At 43.5% G+C, this 20,430-nt stretch overlaps 1 protein-coding gene and 1 non-coding gene across 5 annotated transcripts in view; one reads left to right on the forward strand and one right to left on the reverse strand.

Annotated features, from left to right (window-relative positions):
* The window catches only part of LOC126353877 (phospholipid phosphatase 1-like), a 727,736-nt gene that overhangs the window by 106,715 nt on the left and 600,591 nt on the right, over positions 1-20,430 (reverse strand). The gene's annotated exons all lie outside the window — the stretch shown is intronic.
* Positions 7,835-7,906, forward strand: Trnaw-cca (transfer RNA tryptophan (anticodon CCA)). The gene has a single exon. It is a non-coding gene; the product is annotated as a tRNA-Trp (tRNA).

Here is a 20,430-nt window from a genome sequence, read left to right on the forward strand (position 1 = left end):
CTTATGCTTATGTTTGCGGCTGATTAAGCATGTATCTCATTTCTTCTTCGCGAATTGTTTAACCATTTCGTTAGTCTTCCTAAATATTTTATACTATCTGGTTTATAAGCTAATGTTAAGTTGGGAAGCCGTATGTTGTTTCTTATCTGTTACTAACATTTAATGTCAAAGTAGTTTTAAATCCTTCCGGAGTCACCCACCGTTTCTCGTACGACATTCGCAAACACTATCACGTGTGGCGGTAGCCAAGCATTGTTTTTCCTTTTCTTATGTTCTCAATTCCTTTCAGAAATTGCGTTTTTCGCAATTTGTATTTCAAGCATCCCAAGAGGTAGAAACCAAGTTTTATAAAATTTTCTTATTTCTCCGCCAGGTCTTAAATTTTAATGACTCATGGGTGATGCCGAAAAAAATTTTCAAACTGAAAATGTACATTTGTTTTACAAATATTGTAAGAACAATGGGAACAAACTTTGACATCGACACGTTACGTAAAAGGAAAATTACAGAACTCGGTTTAAATATATGTAACTAGTTTATGTCGAACTTGGTCGTACCAACAACTTTCACTGTACTTTAACATCGGGTATGTTTCAAGGAATCGTAATACGATCGCCATCGTTTTATGAAAACGGAAAATATCAAAATATGGTGCCAGCAGCGCTATCAGATTGTCCGCTGAGGATGCTATTGTCTATAAGATGATTTCGTCTCTCGACGATCGTAACGAAATGCAGAACAACTTTGACAGAATTTCCACTTGGTGAAATGAATGGTGGCTCTATTTAAATATGGATAAATACAACATAATGCCAAGGTGAAAGAGGGAAGCAGGCAGATCCGATTTAAGGGTAAGTAGTTTCCACCTAGAGGCTGTTAAATACCTTGCGGTAATACTATGAAGGGACACTAAATGTCAAGAACATGTGAGTGACAGATTTTTTTATCTCCTTATCGTGTTCTTGGAGGGAGCGGTGCGGCTGTAGAGGAAACGCGGGTAAGACTGTCCAAATTACTTCTAGTACGCCTACTCCAGCGTTCCAATTCCTTATAAATCAAGAGTGAAACAGGCATCGAACGACTTCAGAGACGCGTTGCTGCGATTGCAATACATCGGTTTAGCATATCCAGAAGTTAACAGCAATGCTCGGGAAGTTTCAATGGAATTTTTTGGAGAAATAACGACTTTGTTCCCGGGAAGTCCTATTGGTCAAACGAAAAATGGTTCAAATGGCTCTGAGCACTATGGGACTTAATATCTGAGGTCAACAGTCCCCTAGAACTTAGAACTACTTAAACCCAACTAACCTAAGGACATCACACACATCCATGCCCGAAGCAGGAGCCGAACCTGCGACCGCAGCGGTCGCGCGGTTCCGGACTGAAACGCCTAGAACGGGCAAACGCAGACCACTGGTTTTAGGGGGAGACTGCCGGCATCGTGCATCTCCTATAGACATCACGAAGAAAATATGAGAGATAGAAGGAAGTACGCAGGAACAAAAAGTTATTTTTCTCTTGCTCCATGAGCGAATAGAATAGGACAGAAAATCTCTCTAATACTGGTACGAAATACTCTTCACCAAACATAGTGTGCGGTGTATTACATGTTGAGACAAATGGTACTGCTAACACCGTTCTATGCGACCTTGTCGAGGCCTGAGAAATCGTGGAATTCGATACGCAGGTGGCCGTCTCGAGTGACGGTAAGGGCGGTGTGGGATTGAGAGAGGGGCTGGTGGTGGGGTTGGGGTGGAGTGCAGAGGAGGAGGATGCAGGCTGAAAAAAATCCGTCTCCTGCCAGGTCGCGGCGGTGGAGCACAGTTTCTGTTCACCAAATTGTCATATGTTCTGGGTAGAATCGAAATCCTCTTGTGGACTGAGTATGCGACACATTTCAAACAGCCACTTAACAGCCTGAACTAACGCCGCAGTATGATGTGCAGTCAGCACTAGCACACTTCTCTACTATGCGCGTACACTGAACTCAGCAAAGAACATTGGACTCTTAGCTAACCTAAGGTAACCGCTTGTGTCTAAGACCAAGACTGCATTGCACTTGCGTAGTTGAACTAGCAGACTCACTACTGGCTTCTTCTTCTCTAGTGAAACATCGATCACCTACGTGAGCATCTTAAATACACACTTGTCTAATTAACACCGGCTTTTCAATGACCACATCATTTAGTTAGTTGACCTATAATCCCGCGATTCTTTAAAAAATCGAAATCGCACGTATAAAACAGCTTCAAAGTCTGAGTTCTTTACAGATGGGTTAATGTGCTAAATGCCGGGTGGTTATCATTTAAGTGCAGGTACTCATGGTGGTCCAATGTCGGCTGTAATTATCGTACGTCAGCAAAACTTTGTACAGAGGTTAATGCGTTAATGTGGAACCGACTTACGCTGGGAAAAAATTAGTTGCAAGTTTGGCCACCAAGTGCAAATTTCACGATGTGAACTGAAGAAAGATGTATCGAAATGTTTTCATATGTCATGGATTAAGAATGGGATGTGGGCAGAAAAAGTCAAACTATGAAGAACGCCATAGTGTTGATTTCGTTATTACCCGACGCTTCCATAATTTGTACAGTATGAGCACTGGCAACGTCCACGAGATGCTACATCCGTGAAAGACTGATCAATACTTGCTCGCAGCACTTCCAATGGAATCAAAGCAACGTGGTCCTATATACTGGAATCCACACCACACAGTCACAGACGGCGAGTGCAGTGGGTCTTCGTGCGTAACAGACGATTTAACAGTACCCCAAATTTCGCAGTTCTTTGTATTCACTACGCCCTGTAGTTCTGTTATAACTACTGACGGCCTTGGGAGAGCCAGTCCTGACAAAACTCTACCATCTGGTGAGCAAAATGTATGAAACAGGCGAAGTACCCTCAGACTTCAAGAAGAATATAATAATTCCAATCCCAAAGAAAGTAGGTGTTGACAGATGTGAAAACTACCAAACTATCAGTTTAATAAGTCACGGCTGCAAAATACTAACGCTAATTCTTTACAGACGAATGGAAAAACTAGTACAAGCCGACCTCGGAGGGGGGGAGATCAGTTTGGATTCCGTAGAAATGTTGGACACGTGAGGCAATATTGACCCTACGACTTATCTTAGAAGCTAGGTTAAAGAAAGGCAAACCTACGTTTCTAGCATTTGTAGACTTGTAGAAAGCTTTTGACAATGTTGACTGGATTACTCTCTTTCAAATTCTCAAGGTGGCAGGGGTAAAACACAGGGAGCGAAAGGCTATTTATAATTTGTACAGAAGCCAGATGGCAGTTATAAGAGTCGAGGGACGTGAAAGGGAAGCAGTGGTTGGGAAGGGAGTGAGACAGGGTTGTAGTCTCTCCCCGATGTTATCCAATATGTATATTGAGGAAGCAGTGAAGGAAACAAAAGAAAAATTCGGAGTAGGTATTAAAAATCCATGGAGAAGAAATAAAAACTTTGAGGTTCGCCGATGATATTGTAATTCTGTCTGAGGCAGCAAAGGACTTGGAAGAGCAGTTGAACGGAATGGACAGAGTCCTGAAAGGAGGATATAAGATGAACATCAACAAAATCAAAACGAGGATAATGCAATGTGGTAGAATTAAGTCGGGTGATGCTGAGGGAATTGTATTAGGAAATGAGACACTTAAAGTAGTAAAAGAGTTTTGCTATTTGGGGAACAAAATGACTGATGATGGTCGAAGTAGAGAGGATATAAAATGTAGATTGGCAATTGCAAGGTAAGCGTTTCTGAAGAAGAGAAATTTGTTAACATCGAGTATAGATTTAAGTGTCGGGAAGTCGTTTCTGAAAGTATTTGTATGGAGTATAGCCATCTATGGAAGTGAAACATGGACGATAAACAGTTTCGACAAGAAGATAATAGAAGCTTTCAAAATGTGGTGCTACAGAAGAATGTTGAAGATTAGATGGATAGATCACATAACTAATGAGGAGGTCTTGAATAGGATTGGGGAGAAGAGAAGTTTGTGGCACAACTTGACTAGAAGAAGGGATCGATTGGTAGGACATGTTCTGAGGCATCAAGGGATCACAAATTTAGCATTGGAGGGCAGCGTGGTGGGTCAAAATCGTAGAGGGAGACCAAGAGATGAATACACTAAGCAGATTCAGAAGGATGTAGGTTGCAGGAGGTACTGGGAGATGAAGAAGCTTGCACAGGACAGAGTAGCATGGAGAGCTGCATCAAACCAGTCCCAGGACGGAAGACCACAACAACAACAACAACAACAACAACAACAACAACAACGCCCTGTAGTGTAAATTGTGACACGTCACTCCATATAAGATTGCCCGGCCACATGTCATCAAATTCGATCCGTGCCAGAATCCGAAGAGAAAATCCAGAACGTGTCTGCAGACCTTGAGGTTTCAGTTGCTGCACCGTGTGGATCTTGTAGAAGTACCATAGTAAAACAGATCGTAAGACTTTCCGTACTGTTGAACATGAGACTGGCAGTTCTCGTGGCACTGCACGAGCACTAGCACTACCAGCGTGACGTACTGCATCATCAGCTACAGCAACAGAAACCTAGTCAATAACTTCCACCGGGATAGGATGCGTTCCTCACCTAGGTGCCACCACCCAAGCTCAGTATGTTTTCGGAATTCATTATTATTTTCTTTAAACCTTTTAATGACATCAGGCCTCTCCTCAGACTTTTCAGTCAGCGATACTCTCTCAGAGCAGCACTGTATTTGCTGCCATTCACAACAAACAGTTTCACTAACAGCACATCGTCTATTTTCTCGATAGCCATACTGTTCACTCACGCTATGGATTGCACGGTGAATGAATTGACAATATTTATGTATAAAATCACTGGTGGTAGTAATTCCTCGTGAATGTCTGCCGTGAAGAGTAATAATTAAGTAGTAAAGGTGTTCTCGACCTGAACACAGCAGTGTTTTATTAGGTATCGTCCTGTTGGACAGAGTATGCTCTTGCTTTACTCGCGTCTTTTAACTGCCTACCTCTCAGCAATTATAGGAACTCCTAACCACGGGATAACTTGGAATTTTTCACTTACAAAAATCATACCCAGAGGTGAAAAAAACAGTGAGTTACATAAAAACGTCATAGTACTGACCGGGGACTGAACTCAGAACCTGTGAATTTGTAGTCTTAACGATTACTGGTTGACAACTAAGCTATATAGCTTCGAATCTAAATTATATGAATGTGTGGTGTTTGTATGACTGTGTGCATCAACGCGGTCAGAACAATGTGTACAGCGCTCGATTTGAACCCGGTGGCCGCAACTGGAACTATTTTCCCCCCCAGCGTAAATCGGTTCCGCATTAACGCATTAGCGTATCTACGAAGTTTCACAGCGTACGATAATTACAGCCTAAAATGGTCTTCTGTGAGTAGCTACTCTTTAATTATAACCACGCAGTATTTAACGTTAAGCATACAAGAGAGAAAAAGTTTAGAAAAGGTCTGAAACTACGCTTTCCGTTTGTTGGAAGTTGTTAAGTGATGTCATTATGAAACACAAGATGAGTATGGTATGAGTAATTAGCACTCCATTTTAAGCAAAAGCTAGTTTTTCAGTCATCTCAATGTTTACGACATCATCTCTCTTATCTATTATCGGTCATACTGACTGCAAACAGTGTTGCAAATAGAGTCGGTAGCAAAGAAGTAACAAATTGAAATGTCATACCTGAGAGAGTGTTATCGCAACTGCACGGACTATCTCTGCTCGCCGCGCGGCCGATCCACACTCCCATCGAGCACCACCTGTCTGTCGCCCCTGCCCATTTCCCCCACATTCGGTCTTCTAAGATTCCCACTGGAGGTCGGACGTATCTGTGCATCCGCACTGAAGAAGGTGGATTCATTGCCCATCTAGGCCTATCAGATTATAGGAATGTGTGGTGTCTGTTCTTTCGGACATGGTGCAGTAGTTATCGCACCTCCCTGGTAAGCTGGAAATCTCGGTTTCGAATCCCGGTCCGGTACATATTTATCACGTTTCCGCCGATTCTGCGTAATGTCCCAATCCAGCTGACAGCAGTGATCCGTCCACTTTAGTTTGCTTTCTTTCCCTCGCCACCTTCAATTTACGTATAATGTATAACCGCTGTGGATTCTGCGTGGTGTCTGTTCTTTCGGACATGTTCGAAAGGAGAGACAGCACTCATTCATATAACTTAGATTCAGAGCTATATAGCTTGGTGGTCGATCAGTAAGCGTAAGACTACAGATTCACAGGTTCCGAATTCGGACCCCGGTAAGTACTATGAAGTTTTTCTACAACTTACTGTTTCTCTCAGCTCTGGTAATGATTTGTGTAAGCGAAAAATTCCAAGTTATCCCGTGGTTCTGAGTTCCTATAATTGGTGAGAGTAAGCTGGCCAGAGTGGCCGAGCAGTTCTAGGCGCTTCAATCTGGAACCGCGCGACCACTACGGTCGCAGGTTCGAATCCTGCCTCGGGCATGGATGTGTGTGATGTCCTTAGGTTAGTTAGGTTTAAGTAGTTCTAAGTTCTAGAGGACTGATGACCTAAGTCCCATAGTGCTCAGAGTCATTTTAATTGGAGAGAGTAAGGCAGTCCAAAGATGAGAGGAAGGCAAGAGCATACTCCGTCCAACAGGACGATACCTAATAAAGCACTGCTGTGTTCAGGTTGAGAACACTGCTTCATTATTACTCTTCACGGCAGACATTCAAGAGGAATTACTACTACCATTGATTTTATACGTAAATATTGTCAATTCATACACTGTGCAAGGAGATGTGCCGTTACCATGAAGCGTAACGCTAGAGTACACGTGCCCGTCAGAATCTAGCCATACCACGTATAGGCAGTTTTAGGCACAGGGCAAGCTAATTTGAAATATTGTAAGCATTAGAAAGCAACAAATTTAGGGACGCTACGGCTATCACAGACTGAGGAGGTACGGCCTAAATGGTATGAAAAAATGAGATTGGCTCAGGACAGCCAGAAGAAAGATCAAGATTGGAACTACGAAACGTAGTGCACAAGCATACCGTGCTTTTACTACTCTTTAACATTATCAACAGTTACCCAGAATTCACATTCTCCCTACTTGTGTCCGGTATACGAGACGACGCTCTCTGCACTCAGCTTGTTGCTTTGTTCTTTCCAGGCCACTCCATTATAAAGGAGTGAAAAGCTCTCACAGCGCTAGGTGCATTCTGCCGTTGTAGACAGCGCTAGAGCGTAGCTAATTGCCTTCACGAGTTCAGTGGCATTTCCCGGATGCGGGCAGCGTCCTTTCGGGTTCTCAGCTGCTTCACGCAACAAGGCAATATCTCCATTAAAACTTGAGTAATTGGTTCATATCCAAGGCTTCTCACTACAAAAAAAAAAAAAAAAAAAAAAAAAGCCGTGGAACGTAAGGTGCTTCACTGGAAGACAACGGAACGGACTTCGGGAACAATAAGCTTACTCAGCCAATGAGCGGACTCTTGGACTCCAGTTCGTCGAAGCAACGCTACGGGGTCCCAAGCAAGTGATAGTTTTAGGCCACAACTGTTACATACCTAATTTTAAGACTCCAAATTAATTTTTATCATACATGACGATAGTATCTGTTCCCGAAAGAGCAGTTACCGTAGATGACCATGCAGCTTTGCTAGAAATGAAACGATAATTAAATGGACACCCTAGCTGCAAACAGGCGTTGATGTACTTCCTTAGGGACATGTTGAAAATGTTGGGAATGTGGGTCTCACGGGGAGCGTGCAAGGGATAGGTCCCTGCAGTCGCGCTATCCTCTGTGCCCTCGGTGGCTCAGATGTATGGCGGAGCGGCAGCAAAAACATGTCGACTCCGTGGCGCAACGGTAGCGCGTCTGACTCCAGATCAGAAGGTTGCGTGTTCAAATCACGTCGGGGTCACAATAAAATTTTAGCCGGCACAGTAGCTCAGCGTGTTCGGTCAGAGGGTTTAGCTACCCTCTGTGATAAAAAAACTGAGTGAACTGTTCAACGAACAACAAGAACGGGTGTCATGAGACGTCCGCCCCGATCATATACAACGAACAAAGTGAGATCAACAAAGAATTAAAAAAAAGATGGATAGATCGTCTGCCATGTAAGCAGGAGATCCCGGGTTCGAGTCCCGGTCGGGCCACACATTTTCATGTCCATTTAATTATCGTTTAATTTTTATCATTTAAATAAATTCTGTGTCAACATAGTCCCAGGTAATGTAAAATAGAAGTCATTCCTGGAAATGAGTATTAAACATAAGAAGTTTTATTAAGTCATTGTTTTTAACGGGTACGTTTAGTATGTACTGAGAAAACCATTAGTGCCCTGGCGTCTACGGCTGAAATGCCTGAGCAGTCAGGCGAAGAGCAAAGTAAGTTTAAGGATTCACGTCCTGTCAACGACCATTTCATTAGAGGGTGAGAACAAGCTCGGAAAAGGACAGTTTCCTTTCAGGAGTTCGTCCCAGCAACCGCCTTTGTCGGTTTTGGGAAGTCAGTGCCTTAACAACTGCACATACTGTTTATAATACACAGCATTCTGGGTGTGATATCTAACTAAGCGTATCAAAAGTAATTTTGAAGTTTAGTAAATTTTTCATGACTTGGGAACAGCTGTGACTGTTTCTGAAGACTTTGACTTATTTTTGTTTTTAATTAAAGTGTGGTCGTGATCTCGATGGTTGAAGAGTAAGTTCTGTTTTCGGCCATTCCATTTATACGTACGGAATAACAAATATTTGAACCGAAGCATAACGTTATGAAGCCATTTCCGTTTCTAATCGATCGATAAAAAGACCTTGTGGAGGCATAAGCTATATTACAGTCTTCCATTTTCTGTCAGAGAGACGAAGATCTTTCAAAGTTCTTAAACAGAAAAAAATAAAAGATGCGGCTATACTCGCGAAGTACTATATATGTCCGTTAACTGGAGACTTGAAGGAAATTACCGGCCTGGAACTGTAATATAGTAAATATGCTGTAACTGCCTCCGCATGCCCAACAATTCGTCAACTGCCTACAGGTGTTTTACATACGCCCTGAAACATGGCGCCAGACTTTTTCAGTCGTTTCTAGGTGCTCTTGTGTGGGCACTTCCTGGCGCAGTAATTCATCTCAGACGCAGTGAATCTAAGCCATTCATTGCTTTATCCACCACTCAACTGATATGATCGTGTCATTTAATATCCCTACGATTCGTCACTGTGACATACTTGGGAGGGATACTACTCGTCTAGAACGTAGTTACGGATTAATATGCCAAGTATTCCCACTACAGGCAACTTTACGATTTTTGTGTGTTTACAGACAACTGATGACCATTGCATCAACTCAAAATCCCGATTTCTTTGCATGTTTCTGTAGTTTCTTTCTCCTTATCAGATCATACATCGTCAAATGTGTCGTCTGATATGTGAAAGTCTTTAATTGTAATTAACATCTGCCAGGTTGTTTATATGAGATACGCTTGCGAACTTGCCATCATGTGGCGCTGACGACAGTCTGATAAAATGGGCTCTAGGATTTGAAAGTAGTAATGTTTAACGGTCTCAACATTTCTCTACGTAGGCTATGGTGAAGAAGTAAGACGCAAACGATCGATGTCTTTTTTAACACCTAATGGCTGTTGCACCACGTCAGATCACGCACACATTTGTATGCGAGTTACTGGCCTGTATGTAGCGTACAGTTCCTCTTGTACATTTCAGTGCCTACTCACTAACTGAACCGTATATTTTATGTTATAATTTTGGATCTGGGTTTTCATGGCAAGTTCTTAGTAAACCTGTGTAAGCTCTTTGGAAGTCTTTGAGAAAGTGATGGTTTCATTGCTATATGTAAAACCTCCACTAGTCGGTTATGGGATAAGAATATTTTTTCTAGATTTTCAACATTTATGTCAGTAACCTTAGGTTTTGGCTTTTCTTTAAGAAGCTTGAAAATGGATGCGTGTCTCACAACGTACTTCGGCTCTTTGCTGTAAAGATAGAGGATAAAATTACACTTTAAATGGAATCTTATGGGATTTATTGTTTTGTTTTTCATACGGCTTTCAGAAGACGATTTGAGTTGTATCTTGCCTGTCTTCGTGCGAAAAAAATTAGGAAATTTGTGGTAAGTCCTATGGGACCAATCTGCTGAGGTCATCGGTCCCTAAGCTTACACACTAAGTAACCTAACTTAAACTAACTTGCGCTAAGTACAACACACATACACCCATTCCCGAGGGAGCACTCGAGCCTCCGACGGGGAGAGCCGCGTAGACCATGACAAGGCGCCCAAGACCACGCGGCTACCCAGCGCGGCCCGTGCGAGAACCTTTTGTTTTAAAAGCTGTGACAACTCTACCAACTTGGCCGTTTGTATAATGGACCGACGCGAGAATCTGTCAAATTAGCGAAAAAAATAGAAAGGGACGGATGTCATGGGAAGCTTCGGCGGGAAACAACATGAAATGCATCTGTCAGCAACTGTTCGCTTTAAGACAGATATAGCTGTCGTTCATTTATTAATTTTTAAGTTAGCCCTTGGACTCACTCTCTCCTTCCCTTCCCCCCCCCCCCCCCCCTCTCTCTCTCTCTATCTCTCTCTCTCTCTCTCTCTCTCTCTCTCTCTCTCACACACACACACACACACACACACACACACACACACACACACACACACACACACACACACACATCCGAGGCAGGACTCTAAGCTGCTACGTCTACAGCAACGCTCCAAAGTCGTCATAAGCCAGTTATGATAGATGATAGACTTTCATGCACATTAAGTTTGCAGCCGCTGTTCCGCTCTAAGTTACTGATAAAGAGTACGGCTATAACCTCAGTTGTGAAGCAACAGGGAAATTTTTACTTTGTTTCGCTTACAACGCGGGCGGTGACACAACTAGCGTCAGTCCATGGCAAATATCACTTACGGTCTCTGGCAGCATCATTGCCAGTTAATCATTCAAAAAGTGGACCAATCAAATGGTTCAAATGGCTCTGAGCACTATTGGACTCAACTGCTGTGTTCATTGGTCCCCTAGAACTTAGAACTACTTATACCTAACTAACGTAAGGACATCACACACATCCATGCCCGAGGCAGGATTCGAACCTGCGACCGTAGCAGTCGCACGGTTCCAGACTGCGCGCCTAGAACCGCGAGACCACCGCGGCCGGCAGTGGACCAATCCCCCCTCCCCAACATTTTAGCACTCCTTACGGGTCCTAAAAGTCATGCATTCCTTCTCACGCTCTCTATGACTATCCCACTTCGTCAGACGGATCCCAATCTCTTCGTAAATGCTACACATCGGATACAGTAGAAGCGCAAAACCCCTTTCTCCCCCGCCCCCAATTCTCTCCACTCTGGGCTGCTGCCACAACAGTATCAAAGACATCTTCTCTGTTATCCACTTCCACACCTCCATATCATATTCCAAGGAAACTGGAACAGACTCCCACTCCCTAATTAAGAACTTCGTGCTGACATCTACCCATCCTATCAAATATAGCGCTACCCCCATCCCCCTCCCTAAGATCTAGGTTCTGATACCTCATCCAATTTCGTGACCACCATAACTCCACCGTCACTCCTCCGTGTTCCAGCTTCCACCTATGGGTCAAACACTTCTCTCCATCCCATTCCACTCCCAAATATAACAATCCATCCATAACCCCTTCATTCTGCACTCCTCCGTCTCTTGCCTTACAGTACTTACTTCTGGAATTTCTGTGAGCAATATCTTCATCTACGTCACTTATATGTGTTTTTATAGTAAAACTATAAGCAACCATATTTTATCGTAATTTAACCTTACTACTGACTACTTCTCAATACTATTAGAGTAAAGAGCATTAAATTTCTCCCCCTCCCCATTATTGAGTAGGGGGTGGGAGTGATGGGAGTCAAAAGAGCGATTAACAAGTCACAGCAATCAGTTGCTGTGAACGAAAATGACGATGAAGCTATCATCCAAAGCTCAAGTTTTTACTCTAATCTGATGGGGCAGGAACACTGAGGTCGTTTTAGCCAAAGACGTCGTCACAAGAACCGTCTTTCCGAGCAACGATCCTATTGCAATTCCAGTGATGAACGACTGAAGTTACTTCCGTGAAAGTTCCTGCGCGGTTGCTTCACGTGCCGAATACGGAACCACTTTCGGCGCGGCGAGTTTAGTGGCGGAATGTTGGGCTTTTAAACGGGGCTGTCCCGTTATTTGATGGACGCACCCCGCACAGTAGCGCCTGCACAGCGGGGCGGCTCGGCGATCAAAAGGCGTCGTTAAAGGTGGAACTGGGCGTGGGGGCGGCGGACCCACCGCCACAAAGGAGCCACGGCGGCGCACACCTGCGCGCCATTCAGGCCGCCTGCTTTTGAGGTCTCCTGGCGTTGCGCGCAAAGCGGAGGGGCACTCCCACGCACCGAGGGACTGCGTAGGAAACGTGGAGCAGGCGACGCGCAGGTGGCCCTCTGGGTCCGACGTCCGACCCAGCCGCGCTTGTCCTCGCTGCCGCAGGCGCACCAGCCACCGAGCGTACGGTCTTGTAGGGTCCGCGCAGGACGCGGTAACCGACGCGCAGTGACCAGTTTTCGTCCAGTGTGCTGGTCGCGTTCATTCGTTTGTTCGTAAGGGGAGGCCCACTAGTGTTTTCCAACTTTCGGCCGGTCGGCGACGACGGAATCGAGGCGCACACACTGCCGTTTTTCTCTAATGATTTTACAGAAACTAATCGGAAAAAATATTTCATATTTGCTTTACTTATAACTTTATATGTCAGTTTCATGATGATGTGCCCATCATTTCGTTAATGAGCATAGCTATTTTGATATTTCCATGGAAATAAGACACTGCGTGAAATTTGGAAAAGTTTGCAATGAAAAACAGAGGTTGCTATGATTTTGCGTTCGGTACATATTAAACAATATATAGTTGCATATGAAAACTAGCGAACATATTGAATTTTTCATTAGACTTGAGTGGAGGTATCTAACTGTCACCAGTGTCGAGAAAACTGATCTGACGCGCCAGCGATAAAGCCAGAGCGAAATATCCACTACATTCTCATATTTCATAAACGGTTACAGATATCGAAATGAGATTTTAGCAAATTATAGCACCCAAGAGGAGTATTTTGCCATATCTTTGTTATGTAAAATTTCATTATCTACCGCGTTATTCCACTAACTACAGACTTTTCCGATGAAAGAACGTAATTTTCAAGGGCCGTCGAAAGATGGTGAAACGAGAAATGCCATGAATTTTGGAACAGCGTAAGTGAAGACATTACACGTTTTCTGCACCGAGGATGTGGTTTCTCATAAGCTACTGACCTTCTCCTCAGCTCGTCACTTAATAAACTTACTAAAACAGTGTTTTAGAATTCTCTCGCAGTTCTGCCCACACAACATGTTAGTGAGGTGAGACTGTGTAAACTCCGCTGTGGTTTGGCAAAGGAAGCAAATTTTATCACAGTAACAAGAGAAATGTGTAGGGTTTTCTCAAAATTCGCTTCTCATAACGCTACTCTGAGTTACAAATGATTAACAAGCGAGGCGAAAACACATCGCTGCATTTTCGGTGGAATTCTTTTTAGATACTAAAACAAAGGAGAGGTGACAATAGATCTTTTTGAATGGTCAACATGCAAGTGTGAGCACGCAAGGGCCCGATTTAATATTTCCAAAAAATGTGAGCCAGCGCTCGGCATTTCCGCTACAACGGTTGCCCCCACAGCCCCCACCACCTACGCCTCTCGTCACTCGTGCCCAGCCGTCTATGCATCTACCAGCCACGGCATGCTGCGCGGACTATAAAGGGTCGCGATCATCTCGAAAAAGATAAAGTTACAGAATTCATATTTTGTATGTTACCCTTGAATTACGAGAGAGATACTAAATTTAATTGACAAGAGAAGAAAATATCTTCATATTTACACCAAGGATCTTCGTTCGTGGAACTCTCTTACTATCACACAAGTCTCGAAGAGATCATACTAAATCACTTTCAATGCTCATTTCGATTTCACAAAAAGCCAACTGGCTCTTACTGAATTACAGAGATAAGGAAAATTTAGCACATATAACAAAGTGATGTTGCTGAAAAAACATTCTTTCTTTCGTTTTGACATCTAGTTTATGTATGGTCCATAGCTATTTTTTCGAACAGTACCAATTTAGTATGGATGTGTGTGATGTCCTTAGGTTAGTTAGGTTTAATTAGTTCTAAGTTCTAGGGGAATTATGACCTTAGAAGTTAAGTCTCATAGTGCTCAGAGCCTTTTGAACCAATTTAGCAGCGTATGAGCTTGGCGGAATTTTGCGCTCAGGGGAGACGGACACAACAGTTCCAAGTCTTCACTTGTGGAAGGCTCGGAGCGAGAGCCTCCTTAGCACCACCTAAGCAACAATATCTTCGACATCACCACGGAAGGTTTATGTTAATTAGCCTATTTCCATGCCCACTGTTTCTCTGGTATCTCTGGGTCTCACTTGGCACTAGCTCAAAATGTCCCCATTTTCAAAGAAAGCAACATTAAATTTATGGTAATCCTCCAGCGTTCTTATAGCCCCTTATTTTATTCAGCGCAATATACACTTTTAGTTCCATCTACACTAAAAGAAAATAAGCGCACCAACAGAAAATAATGAATGTAGACTAATCGAACTTTGGGAATATATTTGTCGAGAGAACGTATTTAAGTGACTGACGTCGCACGATCACAAGTTAATGTCAGCGCGAGATAAGCAAATGCTGGTAAGTTACACTGATAACCACTGTAGCCCCATGGTTACTCTGCAAGCTAGAATTACTGCCAAGGATTCCGTGACGAATTTGGCTGATCAGGTTCATTCGATGGAACAATGTCTCTTCCCCATGGTGGTGCCGTGTTTATAGACGACTGAGCCCCTATTCACAAAGCTCGCATCATCCAGGACTGGTTTTGTGAGCACGAGGATGGACGTCTCTTCTCCCCTGGTCGCCAGTCAGCACATCTCAATAGTACTGACCTTCGTGGTTTGCCGCGTGGTGTGTGTGTGTGTGTGTGTGTGTGTGTGTGTGTGTGTGTGTGTGTGTCGTTCTTAGCATAAGTTAGTTTAAGTACTGTGTAAGTCTAGGGACCGATGACCTCAGCAGTTTGGTCCCTTAGGAATTCACACACATTTGAACCTTCGTGGTTTACGTTCGACAGTAGGGTGCGTGGTCGCTATCCACCTCCGTCATCGTTACCTGAACTTGCCACTATTTTTCAGAAAGAATGGTGTTAAGATTCCCTTGAAAACCATACAGGACTCTACTTATCCATTCCGAGACGACTGGAAGCTGCTTTAAATGCCAACGGTTTTCCTACAGCACATTAGGGAAGGTATCTTTGTACACGTCCTATATATCAGTTTTACGTTTTCATTCTATTGCTCTAAAGAATTATTTCAGTAGACTCCATGATCAACGCTTTCCTGTTTGAATACGTCCATGTTTCGTTTCTGCATAGCAGGATCGGATTAAGCATTCTGTTGTAAAATTTGATTCTTATTCGTTTGTTCCGCAGGGGTTTTTGTAGTGTGGTATACATCCATCTTATTCAACTAGTTTTTTTTCCTAATGGCGTCATTATCTCTACTGTAATTGAAATACATCCTAAATATTTGTAATATGACACTTATTCCAGCAAACGGTCTTCCAACAAACCAGTATTTTGTTATTGTTGCCGTAACTGTTGACGGTCAGTAATTAATAAATAATGTTCGTACGCCGTGAACATCAATTTTTTTGATCACTTTGTCATCTATCAGGAGTGTCCCAACCTAGAAGAGAAAAAGCTAGGTTCAACTGGATTACGGGAACGCGGTCCTCTACTTATCTATAGGTTTGTTCGACAAAAATAGATCAGGGAGAGGCTGGCCTTTTTAACTCGCTTTAAGTGATTTATAGCGTGTAGAACTAAAACGAGTTCAGTCAGATCAGAGTTTGAAACTTCGTGTAGCCTGGTATGAATCTGCGCGAGTTATGTGGATTAGTGGGAGAGGGGAGGACAAGGGAGTGGAGGTGTGTGCGTGTACGTAGGTCGTGAGCGAACGGAACATTGGAGTACTGAAAGAGCCGCAGACAACTTGTGTCGCGCGTGACGGACGCGCTATGCTAACAGCCTCCAAAGACTAATGGTGACGCCCCTGCAGCAGCGGCAGTCAGCGGAGACGACGACGGTAATTGGGCTTGATTTGTGCCGGGGTTGCCGCTTGTGGGCCATTAAGCGGCGCCTGCGGCTCGTAGCCAGGGACCGCTGCTGGCGCGACAATCAGTTTCCCTGGCGTGGCGGCGCACACAGCCGCAGAATCCTGTACGCTAGGACCAACAGCTATGCCATATGCATCTTCCTTTCACTAAATATCACAACTTCGTGAAGACATAACGGTAATTTCTTTCTAGGTCTCATCCCAAAACCTATTTTTTTGTTGTCAGGTTTCTGAATGGTTTGATGCGGCCCGCCACGAATTCCTCTCCTTTCCCAACCTTTTCATTTCAGAGCAGTACTAGCAACCTCTGCTCTCAATTATTTGCTGAACGTATTCAAATCTCTGTCTTCCTCTACAGTTTTTACGTTATTCCCTAATGTCTTACAAGATGTCATGTCATCCTGTTCCTTGTTCCTGTCAATGTTTTCCATATATTTCTTTCCTCGCCAATTCTGCGGAGAACCGACTCATTCCTTACCTTATCAGTCCACACAATGTTCAAAATTATTCTGTAGCACCTAGTGCCTAATGTTTCCATTCTCTTCTCTCCTGATTTTCCCACAGTCCAACGTTTCACTACCACACAATGGTGTGCTCCAAATGTACATTCCACTACGAACAGTTTATAATTCAGTATGGTTTGTGTATACATGTTTTGCCTTAAGCTTATCTGCGTTGTAATACTTATATGGGATTACTGATAACAGTAAACAAAATAATACATGCGTCACAATGTATTACTATTATTAGTTCCGGATAATTAATTCTCTATCTTTTGGCAAAATATCATATCATGAACAGCAGCAGTCATTTTACATTAACTAGACTTTACAAATCATTACGGTCTCTTGCTACATTGTTCTTCCTTATTTTCGAATACCATCCATCGAACTCCTTAAATCTGAGTTTTTGACCTTTTTTCTATCTTTCTTCTTGCTTCTATCATATAGAGAAGCAAGTCGGAGGGAACCAAAGAGCAGAGACGAATGGGACAGAAACATGATGAGCAAGTGGAGGGGGGATAAAGCAGGTGAGCAAGGTTGGAGGTTGAATCACAGGAGAAAGGGGAGGGAGAAATCGCAGGTGTGTGTGTGTGTGTGTGTGTGTGTGTGTGTGTGTGTGTGTGTGTGTGTATGAGTGAAATTCTAAGCGACCAAACTGCTGAGGTCATCAGTCCCTAGACTTACACACTATACTTAAACTAAGGATTCGAACCTCCGGAGGAAGGGGCCGCGCAATCTATGACAGGGCGCCTCAAACCTACGCGCCCAATCCGCGCGGAATGGGGTGGGGGGAGATGGCGGGGGGAGGATAGAAACCAGAGGTGCAAATGGTTGGGGTGTAGAAACCAGATTATTAAATGGGGGGGGGGGGGGGGTAGCGGAAGAAACCATTGAAGCAAATGATGGGGGGAAAACACTGAATCTAGTGGTGGTGGTGGTGGGGGGGGGGAAGAAACTATTGAAGCAAATGGTGGAGGAAGAAACCACTGAAGCAACTGGTGGATGGAAGAAATCATAGGAGCAAGTGTAGAGGACGAGAAACCACAGGAGCAAGTTTGGAGGGGAGGAGAAACAACAGGAGCAAGTTTGGAGGGGAGAAGAAACAACAGGAGCAAGTTTGGAGGGGAGAAGAAACAACAGGAGCAAGTTTGGAGGGGAGAAGAAACAACAGGAGCAAGTTTGGAGGGGAGAAGAAACCACAGGAGCAAGTTTGGAGGGGAGAAGAAACCACTGGAACAAGTTAAGGGGAGAAGAAACCACTGGAGCAAGTGGTAAGGGAAGAAGAAAACACTGGAGCAAGTGGTAAGGGAAGAAGAAACCACTGGAGCAAGTGGTAAGGGAAGAAGAAACCACTGGAGCAAGTGGTAAGGGAAGATGAAACCACTGGAGCAAGTGGTAAGGGGAGAAGACACCATTTGAGCAGGTGGTGAGGGGAAGAACTGGAGCAAGTGGTGGTGGAAAAACCGCTTAACCAAGTGGTGGGAGAAAGAAACCACTGAAACAAGTAAAGTCGAGAACAGAGCCAATGGAGGGAAGAAGAAACCACTGGAACAAGTGGAGGGGAGAAAGCACCAGAGGGGCAAGTAGAGGAGGAGTGACCAATGAGCAAAAGTAGAGAAATCACAAGGACAAGAGCAGAGAAATACAGAGCATTAAGGGGCAGGAGGAAGAAACCCGAGAAGCAAGTGGCGTGGGAAAAGAAACCCCAGAGCAAGAGGAGGCTGGCAAGAGTGCGGAAACAAAGAAGTGCACGGGAAGAATGATTAGAATTTATTCTCCAGGATCAAGTCGAAAGCTAAGTGTGTTTAGGTTCGAAAATGTAATCTGCTGTGATTTTGTTGAATGCAAACTCACAATGTTAAATTGAAGTGATTTAGGGTAACCATAGGATACAAACTAGAGAGCAGGATGTCAAGTTGAACCCTTTTCCTCCGAGAACGAGACTCACGTTATCCATTTTACCACACAAATAGGTTAATGCTGTGGACGAGCTTTCTGGCATCTCATGACATTTGATGGCATCTTAAAAATATGCCTCTTCACATATCTTTAAAATGCTATCTTCCATTGATGACACCAAATACCTAATATGTTTAACAACAGAAAACCACTCTCCTTTTTCGGACAACCAGTAGCATCGGCACCACAAGAGGAGGTTGCCGGAGTCACACAGATGGAAAGCAACTGCAGTGCGTGCCGAGGAACAGAGTCTGGAGCAGGTGGTGCTAAGCACTGTAAATACCTTCCCAGTCCGACAGCATGGAGAGAGTTTTATGGCTCGCTTCCTTTTATTGTTCTCACCAGGCGTTGAGAAAACGGCCGTTCACAGGGTTACGAGTCTGTTCTCCGTTTTATATCTCTGTCTACGCTCAAACTGACAATGAGGATTTCGAATGTCTGTAGTGTTATCCGGTAGACGCGTTAGAACCCGCGCTATTATGTGAGATTCATGGCTCATGAAACATTCGACATACATTCCTATTCTGTTCTTTCACTTTGGTCCCACCTACACTTCCCTAAAACTGGCCAGAACAGAAAATACTATTTCTTGCACTCCTTTCATAATACATGCATTTTATGTAGGTCAACAGGCAGATGGATGACAAATACTTCTCATGACTTACAACCATGTTATAGTGTTTTAAAAATAACAGACCTCAGGAAAGTGATATTAGTTTAGTTCATAAGTCATTCATCTTGTGTTTTTTTGTGGAAAACTGTATATTGCTCAAAATAAGTTGGCGATCATACGAGTTAACCCTTCATCTGGTTGTAGAAGTCGTTAAGAATGTCCCAAATAAATATTGCAATACATCCCACGTAGGGGCGCTGTTATCTACAAGGCATAAGGTTAGAATATGTGTAACCGTGGAACAGCTAACACCTCCATGTATCAGACACTCAGATCGGTGCCAAATGTCGTATGTCGATAGAGTATCAACCAAAGCTCCGATTTAGTTCGTGCTATGAGCTGTCGTTCAGCACAGTAGGCGCAAACGTTAATTAAAAGTAACACCAGAACAACAGAGCACTTCAAAAGCATAAGTGTGAGCAATTAACACATGTTGCTTCGGTGGGAAAGTTGATAGTTCCTTCGGCCCTCCTACCAAGACTCCCGAGTTCAAACCCCAATGATGACAATCTTTAACTGTAGTATGCATGAAAGTTTTATATGGGACAACGTATTTCTGACATGTAAAAGAGCTGTTTAGCTGTTTGGAGTTTACAGCAGTGCTCTCTAGGCAGTCTGCTTTCGCTTCGTTTCTTTGAAAGTAGTAAACCTATAGAGTTCATTTGCTGTTTCACAGCATATACAATCAGAATAGAAAAATAAAGAAACAATTGCATCACACGTGCGGACGTAATAGTAGTAATAATAATAATTAATAATAAACGAAATTATAAGATCAACAATAAGTACATAACGTTCAACTAACGAAGCGAAAGCAGACTGTGAAAAGAACATTGCTACAAACTCCGAGATTTACAAACTCCGGGAAATCCTTTCAAAAGTCAGGAAAATGTTCTCCCCTGTAACAATTTCATGCGTGAACAGCTGAAACAAATTGTCACTGGTAGGATTTAAACGCGGCACGTTTGGTACGACGACCTACCATTTCACCGACGCGAGATCTACAATTCAGACACTCATAAATACGGTTTTCCCGTGCTCCTTAGCTCTGGTGATACTTTTAATTGCCGA

This window comes from Schistocerca gregaria, chromosome 3 (assembly GCF_023897955.1).
Source record: "Schistocerca gregaria isolate iqSchGreg1 chromosome 3, iqSchGreg1.2, whole genome shotgun sequence".
NCBI classification, from domain to species: Eukaryota; Metazoa; Arthropoda; class Insecta; order Orthoptera; family Acrididae; genus Schistocerca; species Schistocerca gregaria.